The sequence below is a fragment of the Oncorhynchus kisutch genome, linkage group LG12 (genome assembly GCF_002021735.2).
Source record: "Oncorhynchus kisutch isolate 150728-3 linkage group LG12, Okis_V2, whole genome shotgun sequence".
NCBI classification, from domain to species: Eukaryota; Metazoa; Chordata; class Actinopteri; order Salmoniformes; family Salmonidae; genus Oncorhynchus; species Oncorhynchus kisutch.
In genome coordinates, this window is record NC_034185.2 from 30,174,721 (window position 1) to 30,200,140 (window position 25,420).

Below are 25,420 nucleotides of genomic sequence, written 5' to 3' on the forward strand. Positions count from 1 at the left end.
CACCGTGTACCCCAGAGAATGAAAGGGGTTCTTCAACAAAAACTCCACCACATTTTCAGCAGCTTTGGCCATTATACCATTCTGGAGGAGAAAACTGCACACTGGCGCTGGTAGCTAGCTAGCTACTGAAGTTAGCAAGCCAAATCTTAAGAAATTGCACTAACTGAACACAAAAATAAAGTTCTAAACCCATAAAACTATTTACAATATACATCTCCTGTCATTTGAAAAACTAATTTGAATTGAATAATGTCCCAAAATGCTCAACTATCACTCTTCACTCTTAATCTCTATCCAACAATGTCACCAACCTTCTCAACATAGAACCCCCATAATGCTCTGTGGCACAATCCCAATACAGCACACTAGGATGATCCTACATCTGTGATTGGATGGACAACATGTCAGTACATACAGCAAAAGCTTTGATTGGTTGGAGGATGTCCTCCGGAAGTGGTCATAATTACCATGTCTATGGAAGAGGGTGAGGCCTGCTAGCCTCCTAGGTTTTGTATTGTAGTCAATGAGGAGGACGGAAGAGGAGGACGGAAGCTAGCTGTCTTCCGGCTACACCTTGGTGCTAGCCCAGACAGTGCTGTTGAAGTTACAGTAGACCTTCATTGTAAAACAGTGTATTTTAACCAATTATTTGCTGACATATGAATATATTTAGTATAATTTTAAAAAGGCTAACTTTTTACATTTTTCACTATAAAAACAAATATGACATTTCACTGAGGACGATAGTCCTCCCCTTCCTCCTCTGAGGAGCCTCCACTGCTGTACTCACATGTTTTGGGATACCTCGCTATTACTCCCAAGAGCTCCAGCTATTTATTTAGTTGTCCCTCTTTAAAAAACTAGGCCAGCTCCCCCTCAGGAGCAATCTGAGCTACGAGGGGGGGAAGAGAAAAAGTTGGCCCACCATCCTGGGAATATCATGTGAAGCATCCAGAAATATCCTAGATGGCTGGAGCAGAAGCCCAGGCTCAGAAACCTCCACTGACAGAGGAGGGGAGAAGACTTAGTGGAGGAGAGCGAGACTAACCAGAGAGGAAAACTTTTGCCTTTGGATAACTAAGAACTACGGGGAAAGGTAAGACATATTTTCATTTACGTTGTTATTTGGAAATAGCATGAGGAAAAATTAGGGAATGTGTCCTTTTAAAGTAAGCATGATAAAAAAAAATGACTTTTTGTAATTAGGGTGAAATACCGCTTTAATCATGGTCTCTAGACAAAAGAGACTGTGAGACTGTGTCCCCCGCCAGGACCAGGCTTGGCCACCCCTTGTGTACTGTAGGTGCTTAGGAATGGTCCAACATGGTGGACATAATGCATAAAACATATTGCGTAACTGATACACTGTATGCTCTCTTTTTCTCTCCAGATCCAATATGGCAGTTGCCAGCATGTCCATGCCTGGCTCCACAACCAACCTAGACTCAGATGTTACATAGTAAATGTAAATCTGTCTCTCTCCATTTAGTCATTACAACGTAGCTATAGCCAATATGACATATGGGCAACAATTGCTAGTCACGGTATGTACAAGAAAATATTATTATAGGGATTGAGGAAGAACATGTGACACTATACAGACATCTCCATCAATTTAAATATACAGTTGCGTTCAAAATTATTGGCACCCTCGATAAAGATGAGCAGAAAAGACTGTATAAAATAAATAATAAGAATACTGAGCTATATTGTATGCTACATTTTTTGGAGGAAATTATCTTCTTTTTTACTCATACAATTGCTTAGAGATAGAGATTTTGTTCAACAAGTAATACTTTTTTCAGAAAATTATTGGCACCCCTGTTTTCAGTACATTACATTGCGACGATAACAGCAGTGTCTTTTTCGAAAATGTTGTATGAGATTGGAGAACACATTGGGAAGGATCTTAGACCTTTCCTCCATACAGAATCTTTCCAGGTTCTTCATATCATTTGTCTGCGCTTATGGACTGCCCTCTTCAATTCAAATTCATGTTTTCAGTGGGGTTAAAGTCCACTGATCCTGGGTCGAGGGCATCTTGAACTTTACCCTGTACCAGGACATTGTAGCCCAAAACCTGGTTGCCTCTGTGAAGAGGCTGAAACTTGGGCGCAAGTGGATATTCCAGAAAGACAATAACCCAAAGCACGTATAAAAATCCAAATAAATTGTTAATTGACCACAAACTCTACATTTTCCACTGTCCATCTCAGTCTCTGGACTTGAACCCCATTGAAAACCTGTGGTTTGAATTATTACCTATTACCTTTATTCTGCATTGTTGGGAAAGAGCTCACAAGTTAAGCATTTCATTGTACTGTTTTAAACCTGATGTATCCAGTGCACATAACAATACTACTTTGAAACGTGAATGACTCATGTCTCATGTGCAAACTAATGACTTTACTTGTGCAGAGTTTACACCTGCTTAGCTAACATGACTAATCAATGTACTCACTAATACTGCTAGCTGGCAAACCGAGACGCCCAAAGTATTGGTTTTGATATACAACACTTGGTTAACAGGCTGGCCACGTGCGAAACACCTGTCCCATAGCATCTCACAGCACTGGCCTCTTACCCAACGGGCATTTTGGGAATAGATCCAAGTAACACGGTCTGAAGTTCACATGTCACCAAGGGGGAAAACATCACCACTGACGAAAACAAATCTCCGTGCTGAGTTGGATGTACGGTTGGAGGCTCAAAAAAGTTAGCTAGGTCAGGTTGCAGTATTGGCAAAACAATTGCTACAAGTGTACAACACGGCGCTCTAGCATCTCCTAGCGATAGTTTGTGTCATGGTCCCCTGGAGGTTTTTTGTCTTGTTCCCGGTTTGTTAGGGGGACGTCTCCAAGGGCATATAAAGGACGTTCTTTCAGCGTTCTGTGCTGGTCCCTTCTGAGTTTTTGTATAATTCCCGGCATTGAGGACAGGGACAGGAGATTATTAGGCAGAACATTCAGTGTATAAGTCGTCAGGACATCGTCTTATGGTCAAAGAGAAACGATCTCCTCCACCCCCAAAAAATTTGACCCGCCTACCCGGGCATGCTCACCCTCGTTTCATTACACATCAACCCTTGTTACTGTTTCAGAGCCCATCAAGGACCTGATTGGTGAACCACTGATCCATTCACAGCTTTGGCTGTTGACAAGGTTAGGGACTACCACACACAGTGCTTTTAATATACAGTGTTTTCAACTTACATATTTTAAATATATAATTGCATTGTGTATGTTAATTTACAGTAATTATTATTCAACGTGTTCTCACCTGGAATTTAAACTCACAACCTCGTGGTTCACAGATCCAATCTTCCTGTTACGCCACCGTGTCTGTGTCAACGCCAGCTTTCACCTGTATTGTTACACTTTGCACTTCAAAGTAAATCTCAGATCTGTTAAAAATACACGGAAGAAAAACAAGTTTATTTTTACAGTGATTCAGGAGTAACATTAAAAAACATTAGATAGCTATATATACAGTACATTGCAAAGCCTCAAATGGCTGAAATAAGTCAATCAAATCACTGATGAGAGATTAGTCTGATTAAAACTTCTTCGGGATCGGTGTCCCTTCCACGGGACGGTTGAGCTAGCTTGGGCTAATGCAATTAGCATGTAAGTAACAAGAACATTTCCCAGGACATAGACATATCTGATATTGGCAGAAAGCTTACATTCTTGTTCATCTAACTGCACTGTCCAATTTACAGTAGCTATTACAGTTAAATAATAGTATGCTATTGTTTGAGGAGAGTGCACGATTTTGTACATGAAAAGTTATTAATAAACAAATTAGGCACATTTGGGCAGTCTTGATACAACATTTTGAACAGAAATGCAATGTTCATTGGATCAGTCGAAAAAGTTGCACATACATTGCTGCCATCTAGTGGCTAAAATCGAAATTGCACCTGGGCTGAAATAATACATGATGTCCTTTCTCTTGCAAAACAAAGATGAAAATACAAAAAAGAAATACAAAAGAGCGGTTAGTTTTTTCTTTTTATTATCTTTCACCAGAACTGTTGTGTTATACTCTCCTACATTCCTTTCACATTTCCACAAATTTCAAAGTGTTTCCTTTCAAATGGTACCAAGAATATGCGTATCTTTGCTTCAGTGCCTGAGCTACAGGCAGTTAGATTTGGGTACGTGAATTTAGGTGAATATTTAAAAAAGGGGGCGTATCCTTAAGAGATTTTAACTGATGACTGAAATAGCAGTGCACTCTTTTGCTAAATGCAGAGATCTGTTGTAGTTAATTAATGTGTAGGGGACTTATGAATGCTATACACTTACAATGTAGAAAGATCAGTATACTCCAAATCCAGAGGTTGTGAATTCAAAGTCTAGCTGGAGTCATATCAAAGTCTGTACTATAAAAGTGAAAATGTCAAATGTAATCATATTGTCATTGATTAAAGTTGTGCACTATTTTAGCTGAGCAGCATCCTACTTACCTTGAAAACGCCCATCCCATTTGATGACTTTACTTTTAAAACAAATGTCCTGAGAACGTCTTGAAGATGTCCTCACACGGTCCTCAACGACGTCCTAGTAACTTTCAGGGAACTAGACAAAGTTTCCCTGTCCTCAGTGACGTCCTGGTAACTTACAGGGACATACAAAAAGGTCCCCCAGAGTACATTCCCTTGGGACCATCACGCAACGTCCTAAAGTCCTGAACATCCTAAAAAAAGTATTGACATGGTCCTCAGTGATATCCTGGTAACTTACAGGGAACTACAAGAAGGTCCCTCAGGGGACGTTTCCTTGGGACCGTCATGAAACGTCCCCTTGTGGTCATTGAATGTCACATGGATAACTTCCTATCAGAACCAATTAGGAACCTATTCCTAATGTTCCCTAATGGACATCAAAATACCTTATTATAACATTATACTGCAACTTAACCGGGACCTGTACTGAACGTCCTCTTATGGTCCCAAGGTTAACCTCATATTTTAATGTTCCTAGAACGTTCTCAGAACATCAGTGTGATAATGTCTCACCAAAACCCTAAAAGGGACCTAATGGGAATGTTGCCTAAAGTCCTTAGGATGGCCCCTGTTTGCTGGGAACTTACTATGCATGTCTCAAGCCTACCCCTTAGAAAAGCTTTCAGAGGAACACGAGATTTGAACTAGGATTGTGGTAGTGGACAGATATTTTACTTTAGTGATTGATACAGAGCTTTCCATAGTACACATGTCAGTAATGAAAATTGATTAAGAAATCCAATAGTCAACTGAGTATATCACACTGCTCCTGTAGCAGGAGAAGGAAATGTGATGAAAGGAAGAAATATGACAAGGCTGTGGTGAATCATTTTGTCACAGGCAATGGAAAGCACATGCTGGCATATCAGAGGGGCGATGGCTCCTTTCAGTACATGCCGGAGACAGAGGATCTCCTTTCACAAAGGGACTTTTAACAACACATCTGTCCATAAACCATAAAACCTAACGGATGTGTGTATTTCGTTTAATCAATTATCCATAACTCAATGACACTAAACTTAAACAAGCCAATAGTAAACATGTCTTCCCGCACAAATGATGCAGAGCCTCACCTTGGACCAATCAGTGACAATTATTCAAACGTATGATGTGTGGATTAATGAGAGAGAAAAACTTGATTGCTCACAATGGACGCGATGTCAGAGAACCAACTCCACTGCTTGATAGGGAGATGCTTTACAGGAGAAAATCAAAGACAACAAATTTCATGGCGTGTGGGGAAATGTATTTATTTCACAGGCAGAAATGTAATCAGAGCGAAATAGTGTTTATACTTTTTGGGTCCAAATCTCAATATCTGTTATCAAAAAATGTAGCTGCAACCAGCAATTCCAGGGGCCAAGCACGCTATAGACATATTGATGCCACCATGTGGTCAATTGGAGTGACCTATCATTGTTCAAAGTTTTGTGACAGAAGTTCAGGCAGCTTTTAAAAAATATATATTTTGTAATATACACTACTGTTCAAAAGTTTGGGGTCACTTGTATTATACAATGTCCTTGTATTAGAAAGAAAATAAAAAAATGTGTTCATTAAAATAACATAAAATTGATCAGAAATACAGTGTGGACATTGTTAATGTTGTAAATGACTATTGTAGCTGGAAACGGCTGATTTGTTATGGAATATTTACATAGGCGTATCAGCAACCATCACTCCTGTGTTCCAATGGCACGTTGTGTTAGCTAATCCAAGTTTATAATTTTAAAAGGCTAATTGATCATTAGAAAACCCTTTTACAATTATGTTAGCACAACTAAAAACTGTTGTCGTGATTAAAGAAGCAATAAAACTGGCCTTCTTTAGACCAGTTGAGTATCTGGAGCATCAGCATTTGTGTGTTCGATTACAGGCTCAAAACTGCCAGAAACAAATAACTTTCTTCTGAAACTCGTCAGTCTATTATTGTTCTGAGAAATTAAGGAGATTCCTGCTAGAAATGTCCTAGAAACAGAAGATCTCATACAACGCTATGTACTGCTCCCTTCACAGAACAGCGCAAACTGGTACTAACCAGAATAGAAAGAGGAGTGGGAGGCCTCGGTGCACAACTGAGCAAGAGGACAAGTACATTAGAGTGTCTAGTTTGAGAAACAGATGTCTCATAAGTCCTCAACTGGCAGCTTCATTAAATATTACCTGCAAAACACCAGTCTCAACGTCAACAGTGAAGAGGCGACTCCGGGATGCCTGCCTTCTAGGCAGAGTTGCAAAGAAAAAGCCATATCTCAGACTGGCCAATAAAGAGAAAAGATTAAGATGGGAAAAAAACCCACAGACACTGGACAGAGGAACTCTGCCTAGTAGGCCAGCATCCCGGAGTCGCTTCTTCACTGTAATAATATTAATAAAAAATGGCTGAAATATTTTGAGTCCGTAAGTATTCAACCCCTTTGTTATGGCAAGCCTACTGTAAATAAGTTGTATGGACTCGTTCTGTGTGCAATAATAGTGGTTAACTTGATTTTTGAATGATTATCCCATCTCTGAAGCGCAGGCATACAATTATCAGTAAGGTCCTTCAAATCAAATCAAATCAAATTTATTTATATAGCCCTTCGTACATCAGCTGATATCTCAAAGTGCTGTACAGAAACCCAGCCTAAAACCCCAAACAGCAAGCAATGCAGGTGTAGAAGCACGGTGGCTAGGAAAAACTCCCTAGAAAGGCCAATACCTAGGAAGAAACCTAGAGAGGAACCAGGCTATGTGGGGTGGCCAGTCCTCTTCTGGCTGTGCCGGGTGGAGATTATAACAGAACATGGTCAAGATGTTCAATGTTCATAAATGACCAGCATGGTCGAATAATAATAAGGCAGAACAGTTGAAACTAGAGCAGCAGCACAGTCAGGTGGAAGTTGAAACTGGAGCAGCAGCATGGCCAGGTAGACTGGGGACAGCAAGGAGTCATCATGTCAGGTAGTCCTGGGGCATGGTCCTAGGGCTCAGGTCAGTTGAAACTGGAACAGCAGCATGGCCAGGTGGACTGGGGACAGCAAGGAGTCATCATGTCAGGTAGTCCTGGGGCATGGTCCTAGGGCTCAGGTCCTCCGAGAGAGAGAAAGAAAGAGAGAAGGAGAGAATTAGAGAACGCACACTTAGATTCACACAGGACACCGAATAGGACAGGAGAAGTACTCCAGATATAACAAACTGACCCCAGCCCCCCGACACATAAACTACTGCAGCATAAATACTGGAGGCTTGTGAATGGCAAGCCCAGATTCAACCACAAGGATCAGAGAGGTTTTCCAATGCTTCGCAACGAGGGACACCGATTGGTAGATGTGTGTAAAAAAATAAAAAAGAAGACACTGAATATCCCTTTGAGAATGGTGACGTTATTGGGCTTTGGATGGTCCCAGTCACTTCAAAAAGGCACCCTTCCTTACTGTTGGAAGGAAAACACTCAGGGATATCACCATGAGGCTAAAGGTGACATAATTTAATGGCTGTGATGGGAGAAAACTGAGGATTGATCAACAACAATACTAACTTCAGTGAAGCTAACTGAAAAGAAGGAACTCTGTACAGAATAAAAATATTCCAAAACATGCATCCAGTTTGCAATAAAGTAATACTGAATTTTTTGGGGCAGATAAATTATATTTTTATCATGAACACAAAGTTAAACGTTTGGGGCAAATCCAATACTGAGTACCACTCTTCGTATTTTCAGGCATGGTGGTGGCTGCATCAGTTTTGACTTAAATCGGCTTGAAAATCTATGGCAAGACTAGAAACAATGGCTGTCTAGCTATGATCAACGACCAACTTGAAAGAGCTTGAAGCATAATGTGCAAATATTGTACAATGCAGGTGTGCAAAGCACTTAGAGGCTCACAGCAAAAGACTAACAGCTGTAATCCCTGCCAAAGGGGTCTCTAACCAGTATTGACTCAGGGAGGTGAATACTTAACTAATCAAGATATATTAGTGTTTATCTTTCCTAAGTTTTTAACAAATGTTAGAATTTGTCTTCAACTTTGATTTTAGAGTATTTTGTGTAGTTCGTTGACAAAACAATGACAAATCCATTTTAATCCCACATTGAAACACAAAAAAAATGAAAAAAGTAAAGGGGTGTAAATACTTTCTGAAGGCACTGTATGTACAAAAGAGCATGACTGTAGCTCAAACGGGGCAGGAGATAAACTTCTTCAAAGTTTGGTTGGGGACAAAGTCCAATTTTCAGAAAGTGTAATGGGCAGAGCTTATAGGTCCTTATGGGGAACTTGTTTCTCATTAGGAGATGTGTTTATAACATGTTTTAATTAACTGCAGCTAAAAAAAGGAAAAGGAGATACAAAGTGTGGAATTTCAGATTATTACTATAATGCCCTCCTCGGGCCAATCATTGTAATATTGTAAATGCCGGATCTCTATGGCAAGACGCATCATTCAGCCAAGTTTTGTCAAAATCGGGCCAGTGGTAACGTTTGTACTCACGTACAGTGCATTCGCAAAGTATTCAGACCCCTTGACTTTGTTGAAGCACCTTTGGCAGTGATTACATCCTTGAGTCTTCTTGGGTACGACGCTACAAGCTTGGCACACCTGTATTTGTGAAGTTTCTCCCATTCTTCTCTGCAGATCCTCTCAAGCTCTGTCAGGTTGGGTGGGGTGTGGCTGGGCCACTCAAGGACATTCAGAGACTTGTCCCTAAGTCACACCTGTGTTGTCTTGGCTGTGTGCTTAGGGTCGTTGTCCTTTTGGAAGGTGAACCTTCTCCCCAGTCTGAAGTCCTGAGCGCTCTGGAGCAGGTTTTCATCAAGGATCTCTCTGTACTTTGCTCCGTTCATCTTTCCCTCGATCCTGACTTGTCTTCCAGTCCCTGCCTCAGAAAAACATCCCCACAGCATGATGCTGCCACAATCATGCTTCACAGTAGGGATGGTGCCAGGTTTCCTCCAGACATAACCCTTGGCATTCAGGCTAAATATTTCAATCTTGTTTTCATCAGACCAGAGAATCTTGTTTGTCATGGTCTGAGAGTCTTTAGGTGCCTTTTGGCAAACTCCAAGCGGGCGGTCAAGTGCATTTTACTTAGGACCAAAGATGGTTGTCCGTCTGAAAGGTGCTCACAGAGGAACTCTGGAGATCTGTCAGATCTGAGATCTGTTCACCTCCCTGACCAAGGCCCTTCTCCCCTGATTGCTTAGTTTGGCTGGGTGGCCAGCTCTAGGAAGAGTTTTGGTGATTCCAAACTTCTTCCATTCAAGAATGATATGAAATATGTGACTCGTTTCAGGAAACTAGGCATATGCCGAGCATCACTACTTCACAGGAGAGCCATTTGAGCATAAACTTTTTTTTTTATCAAAATGCGTTTTCTGGCAGAAATGCCTTCTGGAAAATGTGAACTTCCATGTGCCTTAATAAGAAATTTGTATGACATCTATATATATGAATAAAATTGTTAAGTTACGAACCTAGTTGGTTTAGCCACAGAAAAAAGGAAGCAACCTTCCCGCTAGCCATGATTGGTTGAGATAATGAGTGGGCTAGACATGCTGAGAGATGAGTTCGGATTGGTTGGCCATGTAGGGTTCTTCTGTCAATGACATGAGCTGGTCAGTATATGTAGGTAATCCTTTCTAACGGGTCTTTTTTTGAAAGATATCACGTAGTATATGCAAAAATGTTGCTCTCCACTTTCTGCAGGACCGAGTTTTGAAATCAGTAGCATTATGGCAGAATTATGTGGGATTCAGCGATGGGGTAGTTATTCAATCTAGCTAGCTACATTTTTAGATATTACACGTTTCTAATTTTGTCAGAAAGTCATTTTCATTTCAAGTTACTGTACTGTTAGCTAGCTGGCTAACGTTAGCTGGCTGGCTCGCTAGCTAACGTTACGTGCATGATCTGTGTAGTTATATTATTCGTATCTCAGAACCATTTGCATTGCTAGTTATAGCATGGTTTTGTTAGCTACCTGCAGATTCATGCAGGGTAGAAACGTTATGAGTTGGGATTAAGGTTCATTGTTTAGCTAGCTAGCTACATGTCTATACAAAAGACTCCCTTATGCAAGTAACCATTTCAATAGAATGTTCATTATGTCACTGCGACAACTGTCGATAGACGTACAGTAGCTGGTGAATTCGCTCTGGCTATCTGCTCCGATTTCAGAGCACTCTAACTGATGAATTTACGAACGCTCAACACCCATTGAATATGGCCGGTATCAGTAAACATTAACAATTTTTTTTAATTACATTGTTGCCAGCAGCACAGTTGCAGTCACCAACACTCTGGGTAACATAAAAACAGCCTAACCAGCTCTGCTAGGGCGAGTAAAAAGGTCAGATTTAGCTGTTCTCTATAAGCTAGCCAATGTTAGCCAGTTAGCTTGGGTACTTGACTGCTGTTGTTAGGTCAGAACTCTAGGATCAACCCTACTCCTCGGCCAGAGCGTCCAGTGTGCGCTATGAACACTCAGAGAGCAAAACACTCTGAATTTATGAACAGACAATCTGAAAATGCTCTGAGTTTATGGATGCCCAGAGTGCACTCTGAGCCACTGGCACTCCAGATTAAATTTACGTACCCTCCCGTAGCATAAACCAGCCTTAAGTCTTGAAATCTTTGGTTGTTTAGTACATGGCCTCACACGTGAATCCTTAAAGAGATGAGTGGGGCTAAGGCTTTAGAGGGTGTGAACGATGCTGAAAGGGTGTAGACAAAGAAGAGCTCTCCATTAGGTGTACCAGAACATTCAAGGGCCATTTTCTCAGAAGTGAGTTTGTCAACTTTTAAAGCAGAATTACTTCCCCATATACTATTTTCTATCTCTGAGTCTCTACTTTTCTCCAACGTAAAAAAAGGACAAAGTAAGACTACTACGGTCTTGCTACATAAAACCGAATCGAGCCGGTCAGTGACATATGGTACTCAGAGATGTGTTGTGTTGGATTTGCACCAAACACAATGCTTTGTATTCAGGACAAAAAGTTAATTTCTTTGCCACATGTTTTTGCAGTATTACTTAAGTACCTGGTTGCAAACAAGATGCATTTTTAGAATATTTGTCATCTGTATAGCCATCTTTCTTTTAACTCTGTCTTTTAGGTTAGTATTCTGGAGTAACTACAATATTGTTAATCCATCGTCAGTTCTCATATAACCACCATTAAACTTTGTAACTATTTTAAAATCACCATGGGCCTCATGGTGAAATTCCTGAGCAGTTTCCTTCCTCTCTGGCAACTGAGTTAGGAAGGACGCCTTTGTCCTTGTAGTGGCTGGGTGTATTGATAATTAATCATTAGTAACTTCACCATGCTCAAAAATATATTTTTGCCAGTGAAAATGCAGAGCACCAAATTCAAATAAATTACTATAAAAATAAAACTTTCATGAAATCACACATGCAATACAGCAGATTAAAGCTACACATGTTGTGAATCCAGCCAATGTGTCAGATTTCAAAAAGGCTTTTCGGCGAAAGAAAATGATGCTATTATCTGAGAGTAGCACCTCTGTAAACAAAGAGAGAAATTGGGAGAGGGTGTGGTGATTGCCATCTAAGAGCTAACGTCTTTTTTGCGGCATTGCTGATTGATTGAGAGATTCAAGGAGTAACATCATTAAGTAACATAATAGATGCAAAGCATTGCATATTTACATTCATGTACTTCGAAATTACTTTTTTGCTTTGCCCCTGAAGCATTTAAATGCATGGCACTCCTACATCATATGAAGGAATGTGCCTAGCCTACCTGATTTAGGGGACACAGTTGAGAGTTGCGATCAATTTAATTGGAAAATGTTTTCTTGGTGTTAAATACAGTCTGTGAACAAACTTAAAATGTATACATTTATGGTTCGGATTATGGGATGCCAAGGTCATATTTTAGAAATTGTGTGAGCAATAATAGGACCAAAGAGTAGTTTACATTATGTAAGGGGTATATGATTGTGTCACGGACCCCTCTGGAACTTTCATCACGCACACCTGTCCCCTATTACCACTGATTAGTATATATGTTACCTTTAGTTTCCATGGTCTTGTCGGTTATTGTTACAATCCGTTGGTGCGTGTGAATGCCTGTGCTGTGTGTTTAGCCCTTGTGGATTGCGCAGATGATTACGGGTCTCGTCCCGTGCATTAATCATTGTGCGCATGTGTATTTATTCGAGGAACTCCTCGCTCTTTAGTTTGGGTTTCAACCCTGTGTTTTTTGTACGTGTTCGTTTGGTCTTTGTCCCCGTGTCTTTACACGGTACGCCGTAATTTGGGCTGAATAAAAAACCCTATTACGCATTCCTTTGCCTGTCTCCCGAATCTCTTCATGCCAATGCCAATTTTGGATGGGGAGAAATGCTAGTGAAATGCTGGAAATGTCTGGAAATACAATTTAAAGTTTGGTGCAGATAGTCCTTCTAAGTCTTTCTCTATGTGAGTTTGTACATTTTATCAGGAAACGTTTACTTATACATTTTAAAACCGCACTATGAATTTTAGCCCAATAGCCAGAATTGGGAGCCATGGAAAGCATTGAGCTACAAAAATTCACCTGTGGCAATATATTAGTATTGACAATAGATATTCTGCTGGTTAAAGCAACTGGTATATTATTTCATCTACTGAGGTCAGATTCAATTGATTTGAGCATTCTGTTAAAGTTTCTAGCAATGGCTTTATCCAAGGACGGAAATATATCTACTCCCAAATGTATTATATTCATAATTTTGACAAAAACTAGACTAAATCATTAATCAAATGACACAAATTTGACTAACATGCTAACCACACTGCTCATGTCACGTGCGCGAGTGTTGCAAAATAAATGTACACATACATGTTATTCAATCATTACACCCACACTGCTAGCGAGTGTCTGCGTGGCCAGAAGCTAAAATAGAAATTGGTTCTATTTGTGACGCTCAACGCAATGCAAGTCCGGCCTCTCCCATCTCCTCATTGGTTTTTAGAAGCATATACCCACGTGGGTGATTGAAAGATGAACTTAGGTCCACACTCCGGTTGGTTGTAGTAATGCTGTAAAGTTGGGTGCCAACCACCATATAAAGTCCAAAGAAGAAAAAGAAGCCCGAAGGAAGGAGAGATGATGAGAAACAAATTCAGTTTACCGTTTTATCTATGGATTAATTGTCAGAGTAGAGGACCTTGTGGATTTCAGGTAAAATAACAACCCAATATTTATATACCAGGACAAATTAGCTAGCAACAGCAAGCTAGCTCGCCACATTTCCATAAATGTTTAATGCTTTTTGACCTGTCCCCAAATTAATCTAATTGGTTCAGAGTTTGTTTTGATATTTCAACCTGCGTGTCCTGATCGCTTCTGGTGTGGGTGAACAAAATCAATGTGCGGGCGGACGCGCACATCAGATTTGGTCAGCATGTTAGACTTAATGATATTTTAGTAAAAATGACTAATAATAGACTAAATATAAAAAAAGAGTGACAAAATTAACACTGTGCTACGGTTAGGTTAAAATTATAAAGTCAATCTCAATGTGGCTTTTAAAGGAATAGACGTGAGACTGGTGAAAAAAAATATGGTGGAAGAAAACTCTTGCCCATGTTTACACCAATTCAATGCTTTTTTACTTTGGGAGTAAATACAAGAAGAATCAGGTTAGCTACTTAGCCGTCTTTGTTCACAAATATTGGGGTAAAACAAGCTCATATTATCACGAATCAAGGTAAGACCCAGATGCAGACTGTCGAAGTAACAATGTTTAATGTTCCAACAGAGGCAAGCAGAAGACAGGTCAAGGCAGGCAGAGGTCGGTAATCCAGAGGGAGGCAGAGGTACAAGTCGGCGGGCAGGCTCAGGGTCGGGGGCAGGCAGAGTGGTCAGGCAGGCGGGCTCAGAGACAGGACAGGCAAGGGTCAAGACCGGGAGGAATAGCAAAAACAGAATAGAAGGAGGAATACTGGAAAACACGCTGCTTGACTTGAAAAACATACAAGACAAACTGGCACCAGACAGACAGAGAACACAGGTATAAATACACAGGGGATAATGGGGAAGAAGGGCAACACCAGGTGGGGGTGGAGACAAGCAGAAGGACAGGTGAAACAGATCAGGGCGTGACACATATTTTGGGTTCTAATGGGGTACGACAGTTGAACTAAGCTCATGAGTCGTTTATAAGTTTATAAGTTATATTCATTAATGGGCACATATCATTAATGTATAAGTCAAAAAATGTATTTAGCAACACATTTAAATAGACCACACAGGCTGATATAGGAAATATGGCAACTAGACACAAACTGGCACCCAAGTCCTATTTTCCAGTCCACAAAAAAATCCCAAAATCATTACAAACATTCTCAAATTCAAATAGGTTCAAACTCCACAGAAAACAGTATATATCAGCCTTTGGTATAGAGTTTACAGTAAAACTCGGAAATGCTTAACATTAAATTATCATGCAATAAATAGAAGCTCTTCAATTGTCATGCAGTCAATAAAAGCTTCAATAATTATGCAATAAATAATCGAGTTATATGTGCTCTATGGAGTGGGCAAAGAAACAATAACAGCGAGAAACCGGACTGTACTGTATGCCCTGGGCCAGTTTTCTACGAGCAGCACCACTCCCTAGTCTACAAGCAACACCAAAGAAGAAAATAAAAACAAAGTAAAGCTAAAGCATTTACAAAATAGCTTTGATCCATATATCCCGGCCTAGAAGCCTAGTGTCCTCCTGCAGGCTGGACCGAAGTTTCCAATATTCCAGCCTTTAGCAGTCCATTGTTCTCAGATGCGCATGACTCCATCTCTCTCCTGAGAGAGGACGAAGTGAGGGAGAGACCACACTGCTGCAACTAGATACTAGGAGAAGCAGAAAAGACCACAGGATGAGTGCCACTGTCTGGATGAATACTAGTAACTCACTCACTCCAAAATTGTAGGTAATCTGAAGATCGTCCCTTAATAGTACAGTGAAGATGCTCTACATGAGTGGCTAGTGGAGCTTCCGTTGTCTGGGCTGGGAGAAGCGGTCAGGTTTCTCCTTCCTGGAGTTGCTTGGCTCTGTTTTGAATTGCTACTTTTTTATGCAGGTAACCAGGCAATGTAGAAACGCCAGGTGGAGGTCTGCTAACAATACTTCTGTGTCGAAACCTGCAGAGGGGAAAAGTTCTCCAAACAATAGCACAAGCACTATACCTCAATCATTCATACGAGTCTATGCTCAGTTCATAGTAGGTGATTGTTTGTTAATCAGTTCATGTCAGCTCAATCAGGCCTGGGTACGGTTAGAGCGTTGGGCCAGTAACTGAAAGGTCGCTCGTTCAAATCCCCGAGCCGACACGATATAACAATCTGTCAATCTGCTCTTGGGCAAGGCACTTAAGTCTAATTGCTCCAGGGTCACTGTTGATAATGGTTGACATTGGCTGTGACCCCACTCTCCAAGGGTGTATAAGGGGGAGTTGGGATATGCAATAAACACACACCAAATGATTATCAGTTCCATTCATTCTCAGTCTATGCACATTACCCACTGAGCAAAAACTGTTAGAATCAACATTGTTTCCACATCATTTCAACACAAAAATGTAATGTGATGACGTAAGGGGATTTCATCTTTTTTTTACCCAACCTTTAAACCTACATCCAATGGAAAAATGTTTTGTTGATTTCACGTTGAATTCACGTTGGTTGACAACTCAACCAAATGTAAATTAAAACTAAACGTTGAACTGAAGTCTGTGCCAATGTAACAGGGTTGGTTATGTTTCCACTTGCCTCTAAAGAAATGTGTATTTAATGTTCAAGCATTCTTATTGGTTAGTTCAACTCTGATGACAATAAGGTGTGTTGTGATTGGCCCCGCTTGCAGATAGGGGGAGATCGCGAACGTCAGGTCTTCCCAGTATGAAAATGTGATGCAAGGGGTAGGTCATGTTCTGAATACTGTTTTCTATTTTACAATGTGTACAAGTTTGCTGTGCGTTACTGATTTATACATGTGTGGGCATATGGTACCTGTTAGGGATTGAGGGGCTTTCTGGGATGTGCTTTGGCATATGATTGCTGTAAATACGTGTGTTAGCTAGCATACACCGACGTAACGGTCACATAAGCCACTGCTAACACAGTTGTCTTCATGCTACAGATTTTGCCATCGACAGCCATCAATACCGTTAAGCCCTGCACAACTAATGTGCTGTTTCCCATTTAACAACAGGTATTTACACGTGTTATATTTTGTATTGTATTTTTGTATTTTGTTCGCCCAGTATGAAAATGTGATGCAAGGGATTTTGCCATCGACAGCCATCAATACCGTTAAGCCCTGCACAACTAACATGCTGTTTCCCATTTAACAACAGCAGAAATAAATTATGCTCAGCTGGGACCACTGGCCGAAGTGATTTATTTTGAGAAAACACAATGCATGGAGAGTACATATACATCTGTTACACCCAGTGGGTAGTTCATCACATTAGTTGATCTTTCATGTCTAAAGCATAACAGCGCATACAAAAGTAACACCAGAGCTTGGACCTCCTGATCCTCTTCAAACTCTGGGGTGTGACTCAACTCAGACCACTGACACTTCTGACACAGACCCCACCTGTGGAACTCAACCTCCCAGGCCTATGTGGCTTAGCTACGGGATGTGTGCAGGCTGGCTCAGGAGAGGCAGAGGTTACAGAGGGCCCTACAGGAGGCACTATGGAAGGCCCTACAAAGGAACCTCCAGGGGGCGCTATAGCCAGTGCTACAGGTGAGATTGCTACAGATGGCCCTACATAGGGTGCTAAAGGGGGCCTTACAGGGGGCTCTACAGTCGATGGTACAGGTGGCCCTACAGGGAATGCAAGAAAAGGAAGTGTGGCAAGTGGCAGCTCCCTAACAGCAGGTCCTGGTGGAGGCAATACTAGGAAAGGAAGTGCAGTGGTACAGGTAACTGGCAAAATAATGGGAACAATCGAGTAACTGAGATATCCAAAGTATATTGAAAGCAGGTTTTTCCACACAGGTGTGGTTCCTGAGGGAATTAAGCAATTAACATCCCATCATGCTTATGTATAGAAATGCTGGGCAAGCCATTATTTTGGCTACGCCCCATAGGAAGGCAATGCCCCTATCCACAAGGCACGAGTGATCTCTGAATGGTTTGATGAGCAGGAAAATGATGTAAACTATATGCCATGGCCATCTGAGTCACCGGAAGTCAACCCAATTGAACATTTATGGGATATTCTTGAGCGGCGCCTGAGACATTGCATTTTCCATCACCATCAACAAAACACCAAATTATGCAATTTCTCGTGGAAGGAAGGTGTCCATCCCTCCAATAGAGCTCCAGACACTTGTAGATATGCCAAGGTGCATTGAAGCTGTTCTGGATTGTGGTGGCCCAACGCCTTATTAGGACACTTTATGCTGGCGTTTCCTTTATTTTGGCAGTTACCTGTACCTGTTCCTGAAGGACAGTGATGCTGTCTCATTGCAACCTGATGGGGCTCCACTGGTTCACCTGGCGGATGTTCTACTTCAGCATGACATGGGCGGAGATTGTTGCGATGGATGGTACCGGTCCGACCCTCCCTTCAGGGCGAAGTGTATAGCAAGCACTATACCTCAATCATTCAGAATAGAGTCTTTGCTCAGTTCATAGTAGGTGATTGTTCGTTAATCAGTTTGTCAAGTTAATCAGTTCTATTCATTCTCAGCCTATGCAAATTAGTTCATCTTTCATATCAGACGGTGAGAGCAAAACAGTAATGTCATTTGATAAATATTGTTGATTTACCAAAATAGATTTCAATTGCAATATTTACAGTATTTTTTTATGACCACTGTGGAATTTCTTCTGATAATTGGGTATATTCCCCTGGAAGGTAACTTCCATGTATTTCTGATCACGGAAACAATCAAGTATTTTTTGGTGGGGTGGGGAGATAAACTTTTTCTATGGGTTTTCCTTAAATATGGGTATGAGTGATCATCAATCATGCAATAGTGCATTTGTCCAGTAATTTAATGGTCCAAAAATTACTAATCAAATTGTATTCATTAGGATGTGTAATAATTACATAGTTTCCATGTTTATGTGTTTCCACTTTTATGTGTCCAGCATTCCTGGATAAGTAATAATTGTTGATTAGAATGTGTGCGTGCTTGCACTTCACTTCAGACAAACTCCTCATGAGGGCGCCAAATAACTTTACAGAGCGCCAAACTACTATGGCTGACCCTGTAAAACAACACACTTCACACCACCTTTTCTTTTTTTACTGTAGTTATATTGTTAGACTGTAGCATGGCTATACCACACAACCCAATCAAGTGCATTACTCATGCAATGTACTGTCCATGTTATGATGGCCCACATTTTTTCAAAAATAATAATCTACATTGTGTACATCTACATTTTATCTTGGAATGTTTGTCAAATTCGATTATGATCAATCATTAGATTAGATTAAAAATGTATATGGTAGAGGCAGACGTTCCAGTCTTGAAACACATCTGAGAAGCAATCCATTCTGTATCCATGATTGAGAACTACATTGTTCGGCATTATAAACTTAGTACGGTATGTAATTACAAAACCTGTCAAGGTAAAGGAAACTAATAATCAACTGTTGATTGACAGATGAACAGCCCACCTTTTCTGCATAATCCATCACATGTGATCCATCCAGTACATATACTGTAAGATATGGGAGTCTGGTTCCACTTCCAGCACAGTGGTCTACTCTGTCTGAACTGAGGAACGCCACATAATTTAGTATTTATTAGGATCCTCTGACTCTGTCTTTACTAGCTCACAGCTCATTTCAACTAAGTAAGAGCAAATCATAACGGTAAGTTAGGAAGCAGACATTTTATATACATGCATTTTGATATATTGTTTTTAAATGCTCCTCTGTGATTCTCTCCAGTGAATTTTACAGATGATAACACACAATAGATGTGGATTTATGTGACATTGCTGTTGTTTGGTTTTACTTGAGTTGAGTGCAACACAATACCTATGTCATTTCACATTCTGGATTGTTTGGTGCAATCTTTATTATGCTGCGCTAAATGTGAATGTAGAGATAACCATTTCATTGCAAATGTGGTCAAACTATCAAAAATTCCTATAATTGCATTCATATAACTGAACATATGAATCATATAATTGCATGTGTGGTTGAACTATCATATAATACGTATATGATGATGCCTCAATTAGAGTGTTCTATATTTTCTTCCTACCTCGTATGATTCTTGTTATTTGTTGCACTGCACCTTTTCCCCCATTCTCCTTCAAGTGATCAGGTAAAAACAGTTTGAGAAACCATGAAAGGTCAAACTATTTAGAAACCATTACCTGAAGGAGATTATATGGTAAATCACACTATTTTTTTTTCCACACGGTAGAATTTTATGGGTTGATAATACAACCATGCTCCTTCGTTGAGCAAAGGTTTTATTTCACTCACAGCATCAGTCGTGTGAAGCGTTAGCATATAGTTGTATAGTACAATTTTGAAATGAGGAATTATTACACACACCCAGATGGGTGACACACCCTGTGTGTTACTATCTTCACAATACATACCTGTGTGTTACTAACTTTACAATACATGCCTGTGTGTTACCATCTTCACAATACATACCTGTGTGTTACTATCTTTACTATTCACACATGCGTGTTACTATCTTTACAATACATACCTGTGTGTTACTATCTTCACTATTCACACATGCGTGTTACTATCTTTACAATACATACCTGTGTGTTACTATCTTTACAATACATACCTGCGTGTTACAATACATACCTGTGTGTTACTATCTTTACAATACATACCTGTGTGTTACAATACATACCTGTGTGTTACTATCTTTACTATACATGCCTGTGTGTTACAATACATACCTGTGTGTTACTATCTTTACTATACATACCTGTGTGTTACTATCTTTACAATACATACCTGCGTGTTACAATACATGCCTGTGTGTTACTATCTTTACTATACATGTCTGTGTGTTACTATCTTTACTATACATGCCTGTGTGTTACAATACATACCTGTGTGTTACTATCTTTACTATACATACCTGTGTGTTACTATCTTTACAATACATACCTGCGTGTTACAATACATGCCTGTGTGTTACTATCTTTACTATACATGTCTGTGTGTTACTATCTTTACTATACATGTCTGTGTGTTACTATCTTTACTATACATGCCTGTGTGTTACTATCTTTACAATACATACCCGTGTGTTACTATCTTTACAATACATACCTGTGTGTTACTATCTTTACAATACATACCTGTGTGTTACTATCTTTACAATACATACCTGCGTGGTACAATACATGTCTGTGTGTTACTATCTTTACTATACATGCCTGCGTGTTACAATACATACCTGTGTGTTACTATCTTTACTATACATGCCTGCGTGTTACAATACATGCCTGTGTGTTACTATCTTTACTATACATGTCTGTGTGTTACTATCTTTACTATACATGTCTGTGTGTTACTATCTTTACTATACATGCCTGTGTGTTACTATCTTTACAATACATACCTGTGTGTTACTATCTTTACAATACATACCTGTGTGTTACTATCTTTACAATACATACCTGTGTGTTACTATCTTTACAATACATCCCTGTGTGTTACTATCTTTACAATACATACCTGTGTGTTACTATCTTCACAATACATACCCGTGTGTTACTATCTTTACAATACATACCTGCGTGTTACAATACATACCTGTGTGTTACTATCTTTACAATACATGCCTGTGTGTTACCATCTTCACAATACATACCTGTGTGTTACCATCTTCACAATACATACCTGTGTGTTACTATCTTTACTATTCACACATGCGTGTTACTATCTTTACAATACATACCTGTGTGTTACTATCTTCACTATTCACACATGCGTGTTACTATCTTTACAATACATACCTGTGTTAAACTATCTTTACAATACATACCTGCGTGTTACAATACATACCTGTGTGTTACTATCTTTACAATACATACCTGTGTGTTACAATACATACCTGTGTGTTACTATCTTTACTATACATGCCTGTGTGTTACAATACATACCTGTGTGTTACTATCTTTACTATACATACCTGTGTGTTACTATCTTTACAATACATACCTGTGTGTTACTATCTTTACTATACATACCTGTGTGTTACTATCTTTACAATACATACCTGCGTGTTACAATACATGCCTGTGTGTTACTATCTTTACTATACATGTCTGTGTGTTACTATCTTTACTATACATGTCTGTGTGTTACTATCTTTACTATACATGTCTGTGTGTTACTATCTTTACTATACATGCCTGTGTGTTACTATCTTTACAATACATACCTGTGTGTTACTATCTTTACAATACATACCTGTGTGTTACTATCTTTACAATACATACCTGTGTGTTACTATCTTTACAATACATCCCTGTGTGTTACTATCTTTACAATACATACCTGTGTGTTACTATCTTCACAATACATACCCGTGTGTTACTATCTTTACAATACATACCTGCGTGTTACAATACATACCTGTGTGTTACTATCTTTACAATACATACCTGTGTGTTACTATCTTTACAATACATACCTGTGTGTTACTATCTTCACAATACATACCTGTGTGTTACTATCTTCACAATACATACCTGTGTGTTACTATCTTTACAATACATACCTGCGTGTTACAATACATACCTGTGTGTTACTATCTTTACAATACATGCCTGTGTGTTACTATCTTTACAATACATGCCTGTGTGTTACCATCTTCACAATACATACCTGTGTGTTACCATCTTCACAATACATACCTGTGTGTTACTATCTTTACTATTCACACATGCGTGTTACTATCTTTACAATACATACCTGTGTGTTACTATCTTCACTATTCACACATGCGTGTTACTATCTTTACAATACATACCTGTGTGTTACTATCTTTACAATACATACCTGCGTGTTACAATACATACCTGTGTGTTACTATCTTTACAATACATACCTGTGTGTTACAATACATACCTGTGTGTTACTATCTTTACTATACATGCCTGTGTGTTACAATACATACCTGTGTGTTACTATCTTTACTATACATACCTGTGTGTTACTATCTTTACAATACATACCTGTGTGTTACTATCTTTACTATACATACCTGTGTGTTACTATCTTTACAATACATACCTGCGTGTTACAATACATGCCTGTGTGTTACTATCTTTACTATACATGTCTGTGTGTTACAATACATACCTGTGTGTTACTATCTTTACAATACATACCTGTGTGTTACAATACATACCTGTGTGTTACTATCTTTACTATACATGCCTGTGTGTTACAATACATACCTGTGTGTTACTATCTTTACTATACATACCTGTGTGTTACTATCTTTACAATACATACCTGTGTGTTACTATCTTTACTATACATACCTGTGTGTTACTATCTTTACAATACATACCTGCGTGTTACAATACATGCCTGTGTGTTACTATCTTTACTATACATGTCTGTGTGTTACTATCTTTACTATACATGCCTGTGTGTTAATATCTTTACAATACATGCCTGTGTGTTACTATCTTTACTATACATGTCTGTGTGTTACTATCTTTACTATACATGCCTGTGTGTTACTATCTTTACTATACATGCCTGTGTGTTACAATACATACCTGTGTGTTACTATCTTTACTATACATACCTGTGTGTTACTATCTTTACAATACATACCTGCGTGGTACAATACATGTCTGTGTGTTACTATCTTTACTATACATGCCTGCGTGTTACAATACATACCTGTGTGTTACTATCTTTACTATACATGCCTGCGTGTTACAATACATGCCTGTGTGTTACTATCTTTACTATACATGTCTGTGTGTTACTATCTTTACCATACATGTCTGTGTGTTACTATCTTTACTATACATGCCTGTGTGTTACTATCTTTACAATACATACCTGTGTGTTACTATCTTTACAATACATACCTGTGTGATATTATCTTTACTATACATACCTGTGTGTTACTATCTTTACAATACATACCTGTGTGTTACTATCTTCACAATACATACCTGTGTGTTACTATCTTTACAATACATCCCTGTGTGTTACTATCTTTACTATACATGTCTGTGTGTTACTATCTTTACTATACATGTCTGTGTGTTACTATCTTTACTATACATGTCTGTGTGTTACTATCTTTACTATACATGTCTGTGTGTTACTATCTTTACTATACATGTCTGTGTGTTACTATCTTTACTATACATGTCTGTGTGTTACTATCTTTACTATACATGTCTGTGTGTTACTATCTTTACTATACATGTCTGTGTGTTACTATCTTTACTATACATGCCTGTGTGTTACTATCTTTACAATACATACCTGTGTGTTACTATCTTTACAATACATACCTGTGTGTTACTATCTTTACAATACATACCTGTGTGTTACTATCTTTACAATACATCCCTGTGTGTTACTATCTTTACAATACATACCTGTGTGTTACTATCTTCACAATACATACCCGTGTGTTACTATCTTTACAATACATACCTGCGTGTTACAATACATACCTGTGTGTTACTATCTTTACAATACATACCTGTGTGTTACTATCTTTACAATACATACCTGTGTGTTACTATCTTCACAATACATACCTGTGTGTTACTATCTTCACAATACATACCTGTGTGTTACTATCTTTACAATACATACCTGCGTGTTACAATACATACCTGTGTGTTACTATCTTTACAATACATGCCTGTGTGTTACTATCTTTACAATACATGCCTGTGTGTTACCATCTTCACAATACATACCTGTGTGTTACCATCTTCACAATACATACCTGTGTGTTACTATCTTTACTATTCACACATGCGTGTTACTATCTTTACAATACATACCTGTGTGTTACTATCTTCACTATTCACACATGCGTGTTACTATCTTTACAATACATACCTGTGTGTTACTATCTTTACAATACATACCTGTGTGTTACTATCTTTACAATACATACCTGTGTGTTACAATACATACCTGTGTGTTACTATCTTTACTATACATGCCTGTGTGTTACAATACATACCTGTGTGTTACTATCTTTACTATACATACCTGTGTGTTACTATCTTTACAATACATACCTGTGTGTTACTATCTTTACTATACATACCTGTGTGTTACTATCTTTACAATACATACCTGCGTGTTACAATACATGCCTGTGTGTTACTATCTTTACTATACATGTCTGTGTGTTACTATCTTTACTATACATGCCTGTGTGTTAATATCTTTACAATACATGCCTGTGTGTTACTATCTTTACTATACATGTCTGTGTGTTACTATCTTTACTATACATGCCTGTGTGTTACTATCTTTACTATACATGCCTGTGTGTTACAATACATACCTGTGTGTTACTATCTTTACTATACATACCTGTGTGTTACTATCTTTACAATACATACCTGCGTGGTACAATACATGTCTGTGTGTTACTATCTTTACTATACATGCCTGCGTGTTACAATACATACCTGTGTGTTACTATCTTTACTATACATGCCTGCGTGTTACAATACATGCCTGTGTGTTACTATCTTTACTATACATGTCTGTGTGTTACTATCTTTACCATACATGTCTGTGTGTTACTATCTTTACTATACATGCCTGTGTGTTACTATCTTTACAATACATACCTGTGTGTTACTATCTTTACAATACATACCTGTGTGATATTATCTTTACTATACATACCTGTGTGTTACTATCTTTACAATACATACCTGTGTGTT

The 25,420-nt window shown here is 39.1% G+C and overlaps 1 long non-coding RNA gene across 1 annotated transcript; it reads left to right on the top strand.

Moving 5' to 3' along the window:
- The first annotated feature begins 906 nt into the window (after positions 1-906).
- LOC109900299 (uncharacterized) lies at positions 907-1,703 on the top strand. Its single transcript, XR_002256574.2, has 2 exons — positions 907-1,096; positions 1,391-1,703. It is a non-coding gene; the product is annotated as an uncharacterized LOC109900299 (long non-coding RNA).
- The last annotated feature ends 23,717 nt before the right edge of the window (positions 1,704-25,420 follow it).